Source organism: Engystomops pustulosus, chromosome 6 (assembly GCF_040894005.1).
Source record: "Engystomops pustulosus chromosome 6, aEngPut4.maternal, whole genome shotgun sequence".
Lineage (NCBI taxonomy): Eukaryota > Metazoa > Chordata > Amphibia > Anura > Leptodactylidae > Engystomops > Engystomops pustulosus.
This window is the reverse complement of record NC_092416.1, coordinates 9,684,000-9,699,344: the sequence shown is the minus strand read 5'-3', so window position 1 is coordinate 9,699,344 and position 15,345 is coordinate 9,684,000.

Genomic DNA, 15,345 nt, shown 5'->3' with positions numbered 1-15,345 from the left:
GTTAAAATCAGGGCCAAATGTGAGGAACTAGAGGAGTTGAGGTACATGATATTTTTTTAAAGGATCCTGTCACATCTGTTACCCCATCAATACCACAGACAGGGCATTGACTGGAAGTTTGCAAGTCTTCGAAAGATGTTATATCTGGCCAACATTGTAAGATGCCTCTAAAAACTGCTTTTATTGCTCCCTAAGATAAAGTCCAGAAGGTGGAGTAGCTGGACTATGCAGCCAAGCTGCCCCGCCTCCTGATGGCCATTTGTACTGCCCACCCACGTACTTGATGTTGTGCATGTGTGAGAACTCCTCCACATCTTTGACTTTATCGTAGGGAGGAGAGGGGGATAAATAAAAGTAGTTTTTAGCAAACTGCCAGACAAGGTACTGTTTATGTTCTTGGGGAGTAGAGGAGGGAAAATGTTCCCTTTAATACCCCCCTGTACAGCCCCCAGTCATTATTCAACTAAAGTCCTTTAAGACTCTGTTCACACCTGGGGGTGGAGTGGAGGGGGGAGACTGGTCCACATTTTGCATTGGGGTCCAGGAGCTTTACTTTACACCTCAGATATCACTCATTACCCTACTTACCTCTCCAACCACCCTCATCCAGTCTGATACTCACCCGCTGCCTTCACTTCTCTGCGTGAGTCACTTTTCTGTGTTCAGTCACCAAAATTGTTTGTTACACCCAACTTATCCACCCTGTGATTTCCTTTATATATTAAGAACGTTCTGTTTTGACATATTTATTTGTCCGTATCCCTGGTGATAAAAAACTGAGAAAAAACAGATAATGATCTAGAGACTCAAAAAGTGCAGGAGTCACTACAACCAAAATGTTTTAGTGTCTGGGGAAATCTTTTTATTTATATTTACCTAGTTTATAAAGGTTACCAATGTTAAAGCTTTAGAGGAAACCCTGCCATTTATTGGACTACATTGTAAGATAAAGGGGTTGTCCACTCCATATAACCCATCATTTAATAAACAACATTAACCCCTTAAGGACCAGGCCCTTTTTCGTTTTTGCGTCTTTATTTTTCACACCCCACCTTCAAAAATCTATAACTTTTTATTTTTCCATGTAGAGAGCTGTGTGATGGCTTGTTTTCTGCGTAACAAATTGCACTTCATAGTGATGGCATTTAATTGTCTATGCCATATACTGGGAAGTGGGAAAAAAATTCTGAATGCAGTGAAAATGGTGAAAAAACGCATTTGCGCCGTTTTCTTGTGGGCGTGGATTTTACGTCTTTCACTGTGCGCTCCAAATGACATGTCTAATTTATTCATTGGGTCAATACGATCACATGGATACCAAATTTGTATAGGTTTTATAATGTTTTCATACATTTACAAAAATTAAAACCTCCTGTACAAAAAAAAAAATTCTTCATTTTGCCGTCTTCTTGCGCTAATAACTTTTTCATACTTTGGTATACAGAGCTGAGGGTGGTGTCATTTTTTGCGACTTTTGATGACGTTTTCAATGCTTTTATTTTTAAAATTGTACGACCTTTTGATCACTTTTTATTGAATTGTTTATATTTTTCGAAATGGCAAAAAAATGTCCGTTACGGGGTTAAACGCAGTAAAAAAACATTCTTATATTTTGATAGATCGGGCATTTTCGGACGCGGCAATACCTAATGTGTTTATGATTTTTACTGTTTATTTATATTTATATCAGTTCTAGGGAAAGGGGGGTGATTTGAATTTTTAGGTTTTTTTAATATAATTTTTTATTTTTAATTTTTTTTTTATTAAAATTTTTTACTATTTTTCAGACTCCCTAGGGTACTTTAACCCTAGGTTGTCTGATTGATCCTACCATATACTGCCATACTAAAGTATGGCAGTATATGGGGATTTTGCACACCATCTATTTCAATGTGCAGATCGCACATTGTAATAGATGGCCTAAAACATGATAGCCTCGGATCATTGTGTGATCCGAGGCTGTCATGGCAACGGATCACCGCTCCCCGATGACGTCACGGGGAGCGGCGATCGGAGCCAAGATGGCGGCGCCCACGCGCCGCCGGCTCGTTAATGCCGCCGGCAGCTTTGCCGGCGGCGATGAAAGGGTTAACACCCGCGATCGGTACAAGCACCGATCGCGGGTGTTAGCGACGGGTGCTTGCTTCATTGTGAAGCAAGCACCCGGCGTGTATGAAGAGGGCTCAGCCCGTGAACCCTCTTCATACTACCCCATGCGCAATAAAGAGATTTTTCCCCTTCCACCAATAACTTATTATTAAGCACTACACCCAATACAGCACAAAAGTCTGCACTGAAAGGAGCGTTCCGGTGCACAGTCAGACGCTGGAACACATTTATCATGAAAAATCAGAGTTTGTGTTGCAAGTCCTACTTTAGAGGTGCAGCAAAAAACATTTGGAGTGCTGGAGTGATTGCACAAAGTAATACATAGTTTTTGCATTTGAAATATCCAGGAGTAATTGCATGTCCTACTGCCGTTCTGTTGTAATGCACTCTGAATGCAGGTTGTTGGGCGGGTTAGCCACTACCAGTCAGAGTGGTCGTATCCAAGGACAACAATCTTGTTTCTTTTTTAAAATCAGATTGTTTTCTATTAAACTTCTCCATTACATTTTCAATTTACAACATTGAAGACAACCCACAATGAACTCATCCCCCCCCCCCCCATTTTTTCCTTTGAAATAAATAATTTAATAATAATTTACATGTTGTATGAATATTGATAATGTAGCAGGTCAAGCCTGTGCATATCATGCATGCAAATACCCCCAGTAGCTTGACATCCCCTACAGCATGTAGGGAAGCTGATACCTTCTGACAAATGCTTTAAACAAGGTTTATTTAATATTTCTGGGAAACTACAGGGAAAATCACAAATGTGGGACCATTGCCTAATGGGATATGAAGATCAGTTGGGTAAAGGGACTAGGGTTGAGTATATTAGTGTAATGAGACCTCTGGCATCGGAGCTTCACAAATAGATTGCTCTTTGTGAGATTAGTTGGGGGGCAGTTTAAGCAGGAAGGAGAGAACAGAGGATTGTAAATGAAAGGGGTCGTCCAGATTAAAGAAAAATTATATATAAGGCTTAGGGGAGCTAAAAAAAGGAATAAAATACTTATACCCCCTCCGTTGCACCAGTTCAATTGCATCTCCATCCATCAATGCTGTTCTCTGTTTGTTTATAGAGGCGGATGCTTCCATCCTAACCGCGGCCGCGCACCCGTTACAGCAGCAGTTTGTAGCAGCTGCATGGAAGTGGTCAGAACGAAAGTACCGGTCTCTGCAAACAGTGATGGTCAAATACATGAGGGAACACGAACGCCGGAGGTGGAGAGTATGAAATTGTAATTCTTTTTCTAGCCCCCCCGCACGCATTTTTTAGTTTTTTTAAAAGCCCAGTCATCCCTTTTTTTATTTGAATATTTCTGGGAAAGAAAATTCTCTTACAATTGCATATAAAATAGCAAAGTAGAATAGTACAAATATTACATTAATTTAAAAAAACATTATAGTCTAACAATCCATACGTCATCCTACCTTCTTGCCTACCACCCCTTACCCTACGCTGGTGATTTTAGAAGCAATGAAGAAAAAAAACCTCCTAAACCCACTGTACTTTCCATTGTTGCTTTCCTCTCCATATCGTCTCTCAGCTAGAGGGTAGATTCCAGGCGCCAATCACTATGACTAGAGATATTTCACTAGCAGGTTCCTTTATTTGGTAGCTTTGCAATACACGTTTCGAGCCCGGAATGGGCTCTTCCTCAGTTACATCAAGCATGTGCACCGTGAACACGCTGGAATCTACCCTCTAGCCGCTAGATCTTCTTCATGGACACCAATGGTACCAGGAAGCCCAGAAAGGCAGCATAAACCACTCAAAGATAAAACGGAAGCTACTTCACGTGTTGTACCGTTGTACTGTGAGCACTAGAGATGAGCGAACATACTCGTCCGAGCTTGATGCTCGTTCGAGCATTAGCGTACTCGAAACTGCTCGTTGCTCGGACGAATACTTCGCCCGCTCGAGAAAATGGCATCTCCCGCCGTTTTGCTTTTTGGCGGCCAGAAACAGAGCCAATCACAAGCCAGGAGACTCTGCACTCCACCCAGCATGACGTGGTACCCTTACACGTCGATAGCAGTGGTTGGCTGGCCTGATCAGGTGACCCTGGGATAGACTAGCCGCTGCCCGCGCTGCTCGGATCATTCTGTGTCTGGATGCCGCTAGGGAGAGAGCTGCTGCTGGTCAGGGAAAGCGTTAGGGTGTTCTATTAGCTTACTGTTAGGCAGGAGTGATTCTACAAGAACCCAACAGCCCTTCTTAGGGCTACAATAACGTTATACATTTTTTTTTTATTTGCTTGTGGCTGGGCTTGCTGGCATTAGTAGTGCAGCTAGTACCATATTGTGAGGAATTTGCAGGGGGACTTGCTACCGTTGTGTTTAGCTCTTAGTGACACACATATCCACCTCAAACACCAAAGTGGGACAATTTATTAGGGGTTTAAATAGAATTAGGCAGAGTCTGCTGATTTTTTTTTTTTAGCTGTATTTCATTTTATAGCTCAAACTCCTCTTGCAAAGCACAAAATCCAGTTGTGTGCTGTCAGTGTAGGTTAGAAACTAGCCATAGCAATAGGATAGCATCGTTTTGTTAAAAAAAATAAAAAACTAAAAAAAAATAAACACAAAATTTTTTTTTTTTCAAGTTTACACTTTAATTTGGAAAATGTTTAACCCGAGGGCTAGGGGTAGAGGACGAGGGCGTGGACATGGGCGTCCAACTACTGCAGGGGTCAGAGGCCGTGGTCCTGGGCGGGATGAGACACCACCTGCTGATGGGGGAGCAGGGGAACGCCGCAGAGGTACACTCCCTAGGTTCATCATGTCTCAAGTTACTGGGACTCGTAGTAGAGCACTGTTGAGGCCAGAACAGTGCGAAGAGGTGATGTCGTGGATTGCGGACAATGCTTCTAGCCATTTGTCCACCAGTCAGTCTTCCACGCAGTCCACCCATGTCACCGAAATCGGCACTCCTCCGGCTCCTCCACCTCAGCCTCCTTCCCCCCAGTCTGCCCCCTCCCACCAAAACTTGGCATTTGAACCGGCATACTCTGAGGAACTGTTTTCTGGACCCTTCCCACAGTCACAAACCACTTGTCCTGCTGCTGCTGAGCTATTTTCCGATGCCCAGGTTTTCCACCAGTCGCAGTCTGTGGGTGATGATGACATTATTCACGTAGTTGAAGAAGTGTGTAAAGAGGTGTCGGACGATGAGGAGACACAGTTGTCAGACAGTGGTGAAGTTGTTGTCAGGGCAGGAAGTCCGAGGGGGGAGCAGACTGAGGGATCGGAGGATGATGAGGTGACAGACCCAAGCTGGGTTGATAGGCCGGGTGAACACAGTGCTTCTGAGACGGAGGCGAGTCCTATAGCAGAACAGGTTGGAAGAGGCAGTGGTGGGGCCAGACGGAGAGGCAGGGCCAGAGCTGGGGCACCAGCGCCAAATGTTGCCCGTAGTCAAGCTCCCGTGGCGAGGGCTAGATTTTCAGAAGTCTGGAGGTTCTTTAAAGAAACACCGGATGACCGACGGACTGTGGTGTGCAACCTTTGCCAAACCAGGATCAGCAGGGGTTCCACCACTTCTAGCTTAACTGCCACCAGTATGCGCAGGCATCTGAATGCTAAACACCTCACTCAATGGCACCAAGCCCGTTCACCTCCGGCCGGGCACACCACTGCTCCTTCCCCTGTGTCATCTGCTAGTCAGCCCCCTGCCCAGGACCCCGGCCCAAACACCTCCCGTGCGAAAACCACACCTTCGCCTCCACGATCCTCCACAGCATCCACCAGCGTTCAGCTCTCCATACCCCAGACACTGGAGCGCAAAAGGAGGTATAGCGCAACCCACCCACACGCCCAAGCCCTCAACGTCCACATCTCCAAGTTGCTTAGCCTGGAGATGCTGCCCTATAGGCTGGTAGAGACCGAGGCCTTTCGAAACCTCATGGCGGCGGCCGCCCCTCGGTATTCGGTCCCCAGCCGCCACTACTTTTCCCGATGTGCCGTCCCAGATCTGCACAAGCACGTGTCAGAGAACATCCTCCGTGCCCTGACCAACGCCGTTTCTGACAAGGTCCACCTGACCACGGACACGTGGATGAGTGCTGCCGGGCAGGGCCACTATATATCGCTGACGGCACATTGGGTTAACTTGGTGGAGGCTGGGACCGAGTCTGACCCTGGGGCTGGTCATATACTGCCGACGCCGAGGATTGTGGGGCCTACCTCGGTCCAGGTCTCAAAGGCCTTCTATGCCTCCTCCTCCTCCCACCCCTCCTCCACCTCCTCCTCTGAATTACCATCCGTGGGCATGGCGCCATTAGTCGTTAGCTCTAGGCACAGCAGCAGTGCCATCGTCAAGCGACAGCAGGCGGTGCTCAAACTGCTGAGCCTAGGCGATAAAAGGCACACCGCCGAAGAGTTATTACAGGGCATCACTGCGCAGACTGATCTGTGGCTGGCACCGCTGAACCTGAAGCCAGGCATGGTTGTGTGTGACAAAGGCCGTAACCTGGTGGCAGCTCTGCAACTCGGAAGACTGACACATGTGCCATGCCTTGCCCATGTGTTAAATCTCATAGTTCAGCGTTTCCTCAAGACATACCCCAATCTGTCTGATTTGCTCACGAAGGTGCGCCGCATCTGTGCGCATTTCAGGAAGTCCAGCACAGATGCTGCCACTCTCAGGGCAGCGCAGCGCCGCCTCCAACTGCCCGCTCACCGACTGTTGTGCGACGTGCCCACGAGGTGGAATTCAACACTGACCATGTTATCCAGAGTTTACCAGCAGCGCAGAGCGATTGTAGACTGCCAGATGTCAACTTCCACCAGAACTGGTAGTCAGGTCAGTCAGCTTCCTCAAGTCTACAATGAGGAGTGGACGTGGATGTCTGATATCTGTCAGGTGCTGAGTAACTTTGAGGAGTCAACACAGATGGTCAGTGGTGATGCCGCCATCATCAGCCTCACCATCCCGCTGCTTGGCCTGTTGAAAAACTCTCTGGTCAGCATGAAGTCGGAAGCTTTGCGCTCGTCACAAGAGACGGGGGAAGAAGATTCCCTTGTTGATAGCCAAAGCACCCTTAGGTCTGTTTCTCAGCGCATATCGGAGGAGGTGGAGGTGGAGGAGGATGAGGAGGAAGAGGAGGAGAATGTTGGCGAGACAGAAGAGGGGACCATTGTTCAGTCCTTCACTGTTCAGCATGTATGGGCAGAAGAAGAGGAGTTGGAGGAGTTGGAGGAGGAGGAAATGGACAGTCAGGCCAGTGAGGGGAGTGAATTCTTGCGCGTTGGGACTCTGGCGCATATGGCAGATTTCATGCTAAGCTGCCTATCCCGTGACCCTCGCGTTCAAAGAATTTATTCCAGCACCGATTACTGGGTATTCACTCTCCTGGACCCACGGTACAAGCAAAATCTTTCCACTCTCATCCCTGGAGAGGAAAGGAGTGTGAGAATGCATGAATACCAGCAGGCCCTGGTGCACAAGCTGAAACAGTATTTCCCTTCTGACAGCGCTAGCGGCAGAGGGCGTACTTCTGCGGGACAAGTAGTGAGGGAGAGTAGGCGACCAGGCAGCTTGTCCAGCACTGGCAGGGGTACGCTTTACAAGGCCTTTGCCAGTTTTATGTCACCCCAGCAAGACACTGTCACCTGTCCCCAGTCTCGGCAGAGTAGGGCTGATCTTTACAGAAAGATGGTGAGAGAGTACGTAGCTGACCATACCATCGTCCTAAATGATCACACAGCTCCCTACAACTACTGGGTTTCAAAGCTGGACATGTGGCACGAACTGGCGCTGTACGCCTTGGAGGTTCTTGCCTGCCCTGCCGCTAGCATGTTGTCCGAGCGGGTTTTCAGTGCAGCTGGTGGCATCATCACCGATAAGCGTACACGCCTGTCGACTGACAGCGCTGACGCTTATCAAGATGAATAAAGCCTGGATTTCTCCGCATTTCCATTCTCCACCAGGTGAAAGAAGCTGAACCTGAATAATGTATGCACTCCTCCTCCTCATTGTCCTCCTTCTCCTCCTCTTTGTACACTAAAGCAGAGGAAACTGGCTATTTTTTTGCCAGGGCCAACTGGCTCTGGCTATAGTACTCTATGTATTTAATTTTTCTGGAGGGCCAACTACCCTGTCCTCTGTTTTAAACAATTTTTGGGAGTGCCACATACAGGCACTCAATCTATGTAATTTTTCTGGAGGACCAGCTACCTGCTCCTCTGGTTTGAAAACTTTTTTGGACTGCCACATACAGGCACTATCCAAATTACATTGTCTCCATAGCAGCCTCCACACGTCGTCTTTTTAGCTGCCTTCACACGCTGTCTCCATTGCTACCTCCACACGTCATCGCCATAGCTGCCTCCAAAAGTAGTCCATATAGCTGCCTCCATACATGGTCCCCTTATCAAACGAGCTGTGTCAGGCAGAATTTTGGGTTGTTTTCATGGCTTCCACATCAAACTTGTTAACTTTGTCGCCACCCTGCTGTGTAATCCACAAAATATACTGGCAAACTTTTATCATTTACCAATATTATTTCAGCGCTTCTTGCGCATCTGTTTACATTCCCCTTCATCGTGATCCAGGCTGCACTCCCATTGCATTTGAGTTGATCGTGCCAAATCTACACTTGAATTTCGCACTCTCTCTCTCTCTCCTTTCTCCTCGACCCTCCAAATACTGACACTGGTTCAGCATAGACTCCATATCATATCAGCTGCTATAGGCCATTACAGTATTAGGGAAAAAAGAAGGCAGGTGTAATAAATTGAGTATTTATCCTGAAAAATGAAAGTTCTGACCCCAGATAGCATCATCACAGATCAGTACAATGGAGTTTGTGAGGACAGGTAAGTGTCTACAAGAAATGCCCTTGGGTCTTATTGACCTTAGACTCACACAATACACAGTCACCAGTTTCATCACTCCTAGTAGCAAATTGCTGAAAATAAATAGAAACTGAACACATCAACAGCTTCTGCCAAAAGAGGACCTGAAAGAGAACAGGAAACCGCTGTGGGCAGACGAGAGAAGCTTTCCTGGAGATTGATTTCACTAAACACATGTATAGTTACACAATAAAGACATATACAATACAATAATAAAAAGGAATTCACCCACAATTTGGTTTGAAGGTGAATTTGAAGGAACCTAAAACTTTTGAATTTATATACCCACCTGTTTAACGTGTCATCGCTTTTTGCACAACTTGCTGTTATCTAAGAGCCTAATAGCAAATGTGCAATACATTTTCTAGTTCTAGTTCTAGAATTAATATTTACACAGTCCTCCTTATCATGTTGTTTCATTGATCAACAGTAATGAAGTAATAGAATATGGTCTGTTTGTACAGACACTTACATGGGTGTACACCACCATTCAGTACGGAATCAATGAATCAAGGGAATTATATGTTGGAAACAACAGGATGTGAGTGTATAATTTGTATTAAGATTTAACTTTTATTCTTAATAAACAAAGTAAAAAAGACACATTTTTAATTTAATAATAAGAAGTAGTAACACAGTAGTAACCACGGAAAATATGCAAATAAGTTTTCTAGGTTGGGATAAGGAAAACCACACCTCTTTCAGCTTCCTTCTAAGGCTACATTCAGACGATGTATGCCCGCCGTAATGTAGTACAGTGGGCACACATCGGCGCTGCGGAGAGCAGCAGGGGATGAGCGCAGCCCAAACCTGCCCCTCTCCATAGGCATATACAGCGCACGGCGCCGTATCACGTAGAAACATAGGACAGGTCCTATCTTTCTATGGGCTACGGAGCGGTACGGTGCCGCCCGTGTGATGCACCGTACCACTCCCATACAGGGTCGTGAGCCCATACAGAGTACGCTGTATATACGTCCCCCATACATGTGTGTGAATGCAGACTAAGGCAGCTCACTTGATATCAAGCATGACCTACAAGAGGCCTTATGATGTAGGATTAAAACCAAACCAGTATATCTATTCCAGAAGGACTCCCAACTGTAGACAGCGCTGTTTCCACCTGATTGGGTCTTCTCAGTACAGCGTAGGGTTTGGCTGACTGAGAGGCTTTTGACTATGGTCAGGAAGTAAGAGCTTTCCTTATGGAGACTGCCAATTAAGGCTGCTGGGTAGGCGTGTGGAGACTTATAAAGCTGGAACCTTCAAAATCTAGGGGATTCAAGGAAAATATGCAAATAAGTTTCCCAGAATGGGATTAGCAAAACCACACCTCTTGGCTTAGAGTGTCAGAGAGTCATCATTAGGTTCCACCAGAGAAAACTAGAAGAGACACAGAAAGGCACTGAAGTGGACATCCTTTGCCACATCATACACTGATGACACCGCTTTATTGTGAACAATGCCTGCAAAACCAGTGGGAAATATGCAAATACATTTTCCACGATAGGACGAGAGCCATTGTGACACATCAGACCATACAAAACTATTTAAATCAGTTTGGTCTGCATTCCAGAAGACCACATCACCGGGGTATTGGACCGCACCGCCAGGCACAGGCGTCATAGACTTCTTGCAAGGGTCAGGCCTCATTGCTGTTTAATAATCAAAGTCAATTTGCACTAAGCAGAAATTCTGGCCACCATCGATGTTGGAGAAGTTGAGATGACTGCTACACACAGGCCCCTGATGTCACTAGATGAGCCTTTGTTGGTCATGGTGCTACAGTGTTCTGTGTCAATACTGGACTGCCTTGGGTGACAAGCCTAGACTACTTGAATAACATCATTAATGCAGTCATTGTGCCTCTGTATGATCATCTCAGGACTAATTCAATTTTCGTAGATGACAATGTACCAACTCCTCAAGGTTGCATCATTAGGGAGTGGATGGTACAGATTTCGGAAAACCTTTTGCATCAGCTGAGTGGCCATGTGGAGGCTTGTAATTCTTTACCCTAGAAGGACCGTTGGGTAACCCTATAAGAAGAGTTGGATGCTGCTTTGGCAGACAATTTCCGGCTTGACAACAGCATGAGAAATTGGGGCAGATTCTCTGCGGAGGATTCGGGTCCGGCCGAGATTCACTAAGGTAATTCCTCTGACGTCCACCAGGTGGCGTTGCTGCGCTGAAGTTCCCCGAGGCCTGCCGAAATGCACTCAAGTTCACCGGCCTATTCCTAGTGAAGGTAAGTGCAAGTCTCGCGACACTTTTTTTTCTTAAATGCAGCGGTTTTTCCGAATACGTCGGGTTTTCATTCGGCCACGCCCCCCGATTTCCGTTGCGTGCATGCCAGCGCCGATGCGCCACAATCCGATTGTGTGCGCCAAAATCGGAAATATTCGGGTAACACGTCGGGAAAACGTGAATCGGGCCCATAGTAGATGACCCCCTTTGTTGTCAGCTGTAATTGATGCTCAAGGCCACATGACAAGTTATTGAGACACTTACATATTGGTGGGGTTGCACCAAGCATTATTGTTGGCTTTTGTTTCATTAGATTGCTTGAGATGAGAAAATCACCAGTGGATGCTTACACTTAAACACCCAACTTTCAAGATATAACATTATTGCAGTGTGAAAGTTTTATATTTGATCCTAACTAGAGATGAGCGAGCACTAAAATGCTCGAGTGCTCGTTATTCGAGACGAACTTTTCCAGATGCTCGAGTGCTCGTCTCGAATAACGAGCCCCATTGAAGTCAATGGGAGACTCGAGCATTTTTCAAAGGGACCATGGTTCGGGAATAAAATGTGTTAATTAATTGAAAAAGAATGTCTTCTGATAAGTTAGCAGATGTATGCAAACATCTGCAATCTATTCTTCACTGTTCCGCGCGTATATTATCTCCCGACAAGTTATCAGATGTGAAGAACAGTGAAGAATAGAATAAAAACAGTGAACACAGGATCATTTAAGTGAAAAACACAGTGAAGAATAGATTACAGATGTTCTGCACATCTGCTTACTTGTCGGGAGATACGCTGTCCCGTGCCCCGCTGCTCTCCGTGCCCCGCTGCTCTCCGTGCCCCGCTGCTCTCCGTGCCCCATGTCTCCGTGCCCCATGTCTCCGTGCCCCATGTCTCCGTGCCCCGCTGCTCTCCGTGCCCCGCTGCTCTCCGTGCCCCGCTGCTCTCCGTGCCCCATGTCTCCGTGCCCCATGTCTCCGTGCCCCATGTCTCCGTGCCCCGCTGCTCTCCGTGCCCCGCTGCTCTCCGTGCCCCGCTGCTCTCCGTGCCCCGCTGCTCTCCGTGCCCATGTCTCCGTGCCCCATGTCTCCGTGCCCCGCTGCTCTCCGTGCCCCATGTCTCCGTGCCCCATGTCTCCGTGCCCCGCTGCTCTCCGTGCCCATGTCTCCGTGCCCCATGTCTCCGTGCCCCGCTGCTCTCCGTGCCCCGCTGCTCTCCGTGCCCCGCTGCTCTCCGTGCCCCGCTGCTCTCCGTGCCCATGTCTCCGTGCCCCATGTCTCCGTGCCCCATGTCTCCGTGCCCCGCTGCTCTCCGTGCCCCGCTGCTCTCCGTGCCCCGCTGCTCTCCGTGTCCATGTCTCCGTGCCCCATGTCTCCGTGCCCCATGTCTCCGTGCCCCGCTGCTCTCCGTGCCCCGCTGCTCTCCGTGCCCATGTCTCCGTGCCCCATGTCTCCGTGCCCCGCTGCTCTCCGTGCCCATGTCTCCGTGCCCCATGTCTCCGTGCCCCGCTGCTCTCCGTGCCCATGTCTCCGTGCCCCATGTCTCCGTGCCCCATGTCTCTGTGCTGCCGCTGCCCCATGTCTCTGTGCTGCCGCTGCCCCATGTCTCTGTGCTGCCGCTGCCCCATGTCTCCGTGCTGCTCCCCGGTGTCTCTGTGCTGCTCCCCGGTGTCTCTGTGCTGCTCCCCGTTGTCTCTGTCCTGCTCCCCGTGTTCTTCAATGTGTTCTTCACACATATATATTGTTCTTCACATGCTATTTTGTTCGCACCGTTCCGCGCGTATCTTCCGACAAGTAAGCAGATGTGCCGAACATCTGTAATCTATTCTTCACTGTGTTCTTCACTGTGTTTTTCACTTAAATGATCCTGTGTTCACTGTGTTCACTGTTTTTATTCTATTCTTCATTGTTCTTCACTGTGTTTTTTTAATTAAATGCTCGATCTCGAGCAGGGGAAATACTCGTCCGAGCAACGAGCCGTCTCGAGTACCTTAATACTCGAACGAGCATCAAGCTCGGACGAGCATGTTCGCTCATCTCTAATCCTAACTTTTTATAGTGTTCCTATATTAGTGTGTATGTTGTGAGGATTTTGCATTGATTTGGAGGACAGGACAGGCCAAAACATACACATTTTGGTTGCTTCTGGTTCTTCTGGATTGGCCTTACTTACATAGATGTGTGTTGGAGAATGTTTTCTTTTCATTGTCTGATGTTTCTAAGTTATTTAGTTTATTTCTTTGTACAGCCGTTATCATCTCTCACTGTCCCTGGTGGGGTTCACAATTAGGGATGAGCAAACCCAAACAGAAAAGTACAGACTTTGCCGATTTGGGTCCCCTGAACCCAACCCCGGCTTATTTTGAAGTCCTTGTCGGTTACGCCCACACTAATCAACAACTTCGAAATTGTTCTGGCACTGCATCAATTTCAATCACGGAGTATAATTGAGGTGTGATCACGGTTTGGTACTGGAAACTTGACCCAAACAGGATTTTTATGTCCGGGTCCAGGGCAAGTTCGGAGAACTTAATTATATCCGCTCATTCCTACATTCCCTAATAGTCTTTGGAGTGAGGAAGGAAAACAGAATTAAACCCAATTAAAACTCGCAATAATGTGAGTTGCAGATTTCGCCCTGCCACCACAAGTCATCAGTGTCACCTATATTCTCTCTACTAATTTAGTTAATTTACACCCGTAATGTAAATCAGCTTCTAATTAATTTTATGGCGTTATTTTGATAGGAAACAGGGGTGGAGCTCTACTTTTGTATTGGACACCCTGATCCACAGCAGTTAAACAACTTTCTGCAGAGAAATCTGTGGATTCTTTTTGGCAATGTGTATGGGCTTTTCAATAATCCAAAACACTACAATGCTACTGAATTGCATGGAAGATTTGTACCACTTCAAACACTACATGTGTGTGGGCATCCCTAGATGTAGCAAACCTTAATGTAGCTTTAAAACATGTCATGTGACCAGGCTCTGCTTTCCCATGCTGCCATGGATATTCAGGCTGGGGGTAATGAGCTGGGGGTGCTCTGGCCTTAGTCACCGGAGCCTCTCTTGGCTCCTCCGACTAATTATATATGCTCGTCCCCAGTGACGTTACAGGTGGGTGGGACCAGCCATTGTGGTCATTGGCTGTCTTCGGATCAGCGGGCAGGACCACGCTAAACATCAGAAAGTAGTGGCCTGCATATATCATTAAATGGCTCATTAGCATATTTTTTCAAGTTTTATACAGACGAATGCTGACGTTCTACAAGTTAAGAAAGAAGGTTCAACCAGCTAGAAAATGTAACAACCACGTATGTTAATAAAGCTGTAGGAGCAAAATTAGCATTGATGTGCATGAAGGCCTCCCAATATGACCTTACACCCCCTTGCCTTATGCTTGTGGGTGAGTCTGATTTAATATAATCCAGGGTCCAAGTCTGTAGGACTTAGGGCCGGACTGTTCTAATGCATTTTATGCCACAATTTTGTCGTGGCTGGAGAGGGACGCTCAATGATTGGCTCATCCTGTGGATACATCATCATTATTATAACATTTATAAATATTTATCATATACTTATAGAGCATGCATACAAAGCATGAAAACTAAAGTCACAGGACAGCTTTTTAGAAACATAAAAGAAAATTCTACAACGTATATATAAAGGAAAAAGGACGGCACTCACCCAAATCCTGTGGAATAAAACTTCTTCTTTATTACAAACGGGGTATAGGAGGCCGGAAGAAGCGCAGACAGCGTGAAACGGCAGTAGCCTTCCTCACGAGCACCATGCATCACTCCCTCCCCGCTATACCCTTTTTGTGATGTTCGGATTTGATTCCTAATAAAGAAGAACTTTTATTCCACAGGATTTGGGTGAGTGCCGTCCTTTTTCCTCTTTATATACATATTTGCCTGGACTAGCGTTTTTTCAGGACACTGGCACCACAACCATCCTGACTATTGAGAGCACTAGCGAGATAGTCTCCTATCCAAGCCTCTGTGAAAGTGTTTACATTTAGTGGTTGACGGAGGTGCCGCTACTGTCTGTTGTTCCTGTTTGAGAAAATTCTACAACTAAACACTCCGTCTCGTAGTGGATCAGGGAGCATTTTAGGCTGT